Here is a 6,175-nt window from a genome sequence, read left to right as displayed (position 1 = left end):
CCATCTGGGCCGCGATATATTCAAGAATATAAAAACATCAAACATACAAAGACTCTACACAAATGGTCATCCTAACCATGGATGATGACTCCATATCTGAAGATTCTTCAGTCTGTATCTGCAGACAGCTATCTGATCTATGTACATGAAATGAATTTATAAAGTTGAGCATCGGAATGCTTCCCTTAGCTAGATCATGAAAATTATATTATGACGATGTATTGTATTGTATTGTATTGTAACTTATGCAGGTTACTTTCCAGTTCAAAACTTCAGATCCTCATGATAAAGCATTTCACCCGAAATAAATATTTACGACTTCATACTTTAGGGGAGAAACTATTATAGGCATATCTGTGCACATCAACCCCAAACCTATATGTCGATGTATTAGGGCTCATCAACCCCTAAAATATTTGTTTCATACCCTAAAGGAACATAGTCATCTGAATACATCATTCCCCAAAAGTTCCATCTAAGAAACCATCCAAAAGTTGCCTAAATTGAACCATATTGACTGCTCCACTAGCAAAGTGTGATGCATACTGAGTGGTACATTGCCAGGGTGAGATGCACACTGTTTAGGACTTCTATAGGGTGCGATGGGCGAGGATGGACAAATGTCCAGGACATTTGTCAGTTGATTGTTCATGAAATCTTCCAAACTTTCTCCTGTGCCACTTGCCTCTCTGAATTCACCCAAGGATGAATAAGGGATCTAAGAAATCTGCAATCTTTTCTCTTGTGGAACCCATTGTAACAAGTGGAATGACACTAATCAAACCCCATGGATGACTCACACCCTTGCACACATCTATAAATGGATCCCTCATCTAAGAGATCTGGAGGCTGGAATATTGTGAATTGCAAGGAAGTGTTGATAGTTTGTAATTGAGGAAAGAGTATAGTATTGTTGGAGTGATCTTGCGATATCCTCGCTCTGTTTCCTTGGGAATTAGCCTCTTATTAATTAGGGAAATTCCTCAATTTGAATTGGAAAATTCTCATAGGCCTTCCTCTAATTGCATCCACCACCTGTACAATTCAGATGATTATACAACTGATAGTACATTGTCCGTGAATTCCAATCTCAACTAGGTAACTCTCAAATCTAACATGCATCAGTTATTTAGGAGAGAATAATCAATTTACTGCTTGATCATTGTAGGCAACACCACACTACACTACAGTCAAGAACACACTGCTAGACCTTCCACTAATACCTCCAATAGTTGGAACTAGTTTAAATGACTTTTATTGAGTTACACTGAATTAATTAATTACAACTCAAAATAAACTCAACCAAGGCCCTATAAAGTAAGAGACTCTACATGACTCAAGTTAGACCCTCAACTCAAATTAATTGAGCCAATTAAGTCAAATTAAATTAGTTAACTAATACAAGCTGTCAAGAGATGTGGAATTACGATTTTATACACAATTTAATTCAAAGACAAATTTAAATTAGGATTTTTTTTGTTGCATTTTTTAACATAAAAAATGCATTGTTGTCTTAAACTTTGTGCCCAAAAATTAATGGAAATGGAAGTTTTCTATGATGACCTCTAAAATCCGCTGCTCAGATGCAAAAAGAATACTACACTATCAATATATTTACGAAATTTTAGCGATAAGTGTAAATTCAATCACATTCCACCACCTGCAAATATGGTACCTAAGGGAAGAGTTTAGATTCTTTAGAACATCAAAATGGAATATTCTCGGTGTCTTAGAAAATATTCTATTTCTCGAACCCCACCATCAAGGATCCCCGTGTAGGTTTCCAACAACTCCGAGTTTTATTTTTCTCTCAACGGTTCACGTCCTTCTACATTTCATGTTACTTCAACCTCTTCCTCATTGGTTGAATGGAAAGGGTTCCTTTATAATGTGATAGGGCTAACATTATTTACAAGGCCACCCCCAGTCGCCAAACGATTAACATGATTTAAATAGTTTATTTTTTTCCGATGGGTGGCAGGTTTGAACCCCACTGATCCATATTTTCTGTATAAAACAATTGATATATTTTTAACCACCAGATGGGCCATTTGGGTGGAACTGTTTTGACATATAAAATTCTCCTCCAAATCAAATGATCTACCAATATTGACCATTGGTTACTAATAACAAACCCTGGTCATATATATTAATCCCATTCAGTGCATAGAGAACCACGTTATGTGTTGAACATTGTTTGATAAAAACACCACCAGCCCACTTTTATAGCGGTTACCGTTGGTTAAAACTCGTCACTTGTTATATAAAACATTGGTCACTGAAACCGCCACATATGTCGTTCTGTGGGTTATGTGACCATCAAGTTATATATATTTTTCATTGGTTCATTGCAACCTGCCGGATATAATATGCCACTTTGGTTTGGGGTTTAGTAGTTATATCGGTGGTGGGTTCAACTCTCGTTGACCCAACATTTAATTGCCAATGAACCGTTACAACATTTGTCTTCGAGTTTGAAGATTCGCCAAATCATTAAATTTGCTTGTTTCCAATTAGTTAGTTGGCCGCTCAACTGGCTAGTAACTCAGTGCCACGTGGTACCATCGGATTAGGCCCAGTGGCCCCCGCTATTGGGCTTCCAACTTTGCTCCAAACCTAGTTGGGTGTCATCACACTTGGGGCTTCTACTAATTTTAATGGTGCTTCTACGTTTATGATTTATCTAGTGATATTGCTAATTTGAGCTAAAGTCCACCAAATTTGGTTGGACAGTCAAAGTTTTCAAACCTCAAACCTCCAAATATGTCTAGTGCCCTACTAAATTTGTCCCTTGGGCTAAGTTTCACTAAAATATTGACTGGGCATAACTCCCTCATACAAAGTTGGATTGAGACATCATCTACACTATTGGAAAGCTTTCGACGAACTTGTTGATCTAGACCTACTTTAAATGCAACACAAGGACTTTGATTTTTGGGCTATTAGGGATTCACGTGGATCACTTCTTTTACTTCTGACACCTTTATAAAAGGTGGTTTGTTTTCCCACAAATACTATGGATTAAGTGCAGAGAAATGCAACTCAATATGGCCAACTCAATGATAATATTTTCATCATTCACTTAGCTCATCCTAATTATCCTTATTCATGTTATCATCACTAGCATCATCATCACCATTCCCATCATCAAGTTGTGTCTTCTTAACTTCAAATAAACTACATGCAACTAAAAATTGTGATGAGGAAACCATCTTTTCATGAATGTTTATGTGTAGAGTAGATCAAAATATGAAAGAATTCAAACTCATCATTCTCACAACCCAAGCCATGTTCGTTCCCCTTGAATCAAAACTCTTACCAATGTATAATGATGCAACTTTTCATATCCTAAAATGTATACTTAGTTTCTTCTTTCAATTCATCAGTGTGATCTTAATTTTGTGTTGCTTAAATTCTTCTTATTCATTGTCAATAATTGAAAATATAGAACTTATCAATTATTGAAGAATTGAATGAAGCAATTGAATTACATCATGATTTCAAAGATCTCTTGATTGATCTGCTATAACCCAGTTTGAGTTTCGAAGTAGACGAATCATTTTGCACATTTGTAGCCACATTACTTAGTGACACTTTACTAATTTGAATAGGTGATCCTAGTGTAGGTGATCCTAGTGTAGCGTGACTTAGTGCTTGTAGAAGATTTAATAAGTCAATGATACTAGACATCCTAATCCAAAAAAGTGCTCAGCTGTCACAATGCCCAAAATAATGTGTCATAATGAAAAAACTACAAAGTGTCACAAATAAGAAAAAATTCCAAGCATTAGAAAAAGTAAAAGATCATATTCTTCTGATACATTTATTAGATTTTAGACTAGATTAAATGACTCAAACTACAAATTCTGGTGCTTAAAGATGGCTCCACCAATCTAAATTAATTTGTAGAGCTTATGGAAGTTCCTTTTCCAAGCCCACTTTAACGGATATTCTTGCATAAGAGCATGATTTCCCCATTGTCTATCCTTGGTCAAATATTGGGCAAATTTGTTTCCAATCTCTCTGAAGGGGCATTTGACCTAGAAATCAATGTAAGATGAGGTATTTTGACCCAGACTTTGGTTGTTGAAATATCCTGTTTTGGGTTAAAAGAACTAGGGGTCCATAGAAAGAATATATTTATTTCAAGCCTATGAAGTATGGGCCACATATAAATATTATATCTCTCTCTTCCTTGTTTTGAAATGGAAAAATATAGAAACTACAATCAAAGATGAAAGGTATTCCTTATCCACCTACCTTGGATGACTAATGTTTTTCCCACCACGCTTCCACAACTTTTGGACTAGATCAAAGACATATAAATGTTTCAACGAAAAGCCACTCAGATAGAATGGGGGCATTCTTTCTTGGATTCGAGGAGGGAAGGTGTAAGTGAAGGATGTGTATTATATTATTTTAACAAAACCTTGAGGTTTAGTTTGTTTCCTTTGAATCAAGAACCATACCAAGGAGCTAATGGCTTTAAGAAAACATCTTCCATAACCTCCCATTCCATACAAGGTGACTCTCAATCCTCTTTCGTAGGCCTACACGAATGGTAAGCCCACTAACCTCTAGATTCTTCTAATTGTCGCATTGTCCTACTCCTACTCACTTTTTTCACTTGCATGGAGTGAATATTCTCCAAATTAATAGGTTTCTCCAACTCATAAACTCAACCTTCACATTTGCAACAAGTTTAAAATGATATTTAGAAGGTGGCAATGGTCACTATGGAATTAGCTTAGCTATACCTCCATTCTCACATTTCTTTTAAACTTTATTATGTGAAGATATCTTTCATTCTCTTTATAATATTATTACTGAGCCACACATTTTTAATTAACATTACTACAAGTTCTCAATGCCATTTTCATTTATAGCCTTGAGCCATGGCTACTTATTTTGGGGTTTTGCATAATCAAGAGTGGAAGAAAAAAAATATATCTATTACGCATGATGACAATGTATTTACATTAAGATAGAGTGAGGGGGATGAATAGATCAAGCATGAATGATGAATGAGATGTCAATGATAAAACCAATAATTTTCATAATCCATGAATTCAAGCCGAGATTCAATAAGATAAGGTGTCCACAATTTTTTAAGAAGTTTTGAGTAAGTTTTTAAAATTTTGGATATACGAATATGATAGTAGGATGATATAGGCCAATCGGGAGGTCACAGGGTCAATTCCCGAAAGCTCTTGGGGTCAGGTCAGCATAGGCCGAGGGGTGTGCTCCCCTTCGGGGTATGAGCTACCCAGTTCTTACCGTGGACGTAGCGGCTGCCCATTGACCATGGGTATCCGTGAACCACATGTGAAAAAAAGATAGTAGGATGATATAGTCTTTCATTATATGAGGGATTTAATATTGTGGAAAAGTTCATTATAAGACTAAGTAGATAAGAGCCAATGAAAATGTCAAAAACAACTAGTGGTTGCAAAATTCTTACTATTAATTAAGAAACACTTCTATATTTATTTAATATTGATGAGAGGTTTGAACTTCAAATATCAAGGAGTATAACACTTCCTTATCAAGATTATCACCAATTGAGCTACCTCACGAGCAAAATCTTTATATTTTTTAAGTTAAAACACCCATCAATATTAAAATAATAACATTTTCTTAAGTTTTAAGGTTCAGATTTCGAAAAATAATAACATTTTCTTAAGTTTTAGGGTTCAGATTTCGAAAAAGAAAAAGTCAAAGGGAAATCCAGATCTAATAAATTATAAACTACCAATCCACACCAAGGTAGATAAATCATATGTCCAATCTACCCATTGTGAATTATAGTTGGGTTTGAACCCCTTGCAAGCGCGTATTTAGGTAAATCCCATGTCCAGTCTACCCAATTTAGATTATAGTTCTAATACATGTTTTAGTCCCTCGCAAGCGTTCCATTTTAATTCACCTTAAGGCCTACGGAACCTCCCATGTTTATAGGTGGGGAACCCTACCTACATCTTTTCATTTTAAACCGATTGTATTACGGCTCAAAACTAATATGAAAAGACTTGGATGTAGGTTTCGTTAGCGGATTTCCTGAAGTTTCCAGAGAGAGACACTATCCAATCGCAGTCGTAAACAGCCAGCCCATTGCGGAAATAGAAGGAAGAAATAAGAAAGCGCACTGCCTTGGAATTCTTGATCTCGAACGTAT

The sequence above is a fragment of the Pinus tabuliformis genome, chromosome 9, assembly GCF_031772625.1.
Source record: "Pinus tabuliformis cultivar Carrire ecotype Pingquan chromosome 9, CPIR1, whole genome shotgun sequence".
NCBI classification, from domain to species: Eukaryota; Viridiplantae; Streptophyta; class Pinopsida; order Pinales; family Pinaceae; genus Pinus; species Pinus tabuliformis.
The sequence above is the reverse complement of the archived record's forward strand: the minus strand, read 5'-3'. Positions refer to the sequence as shown.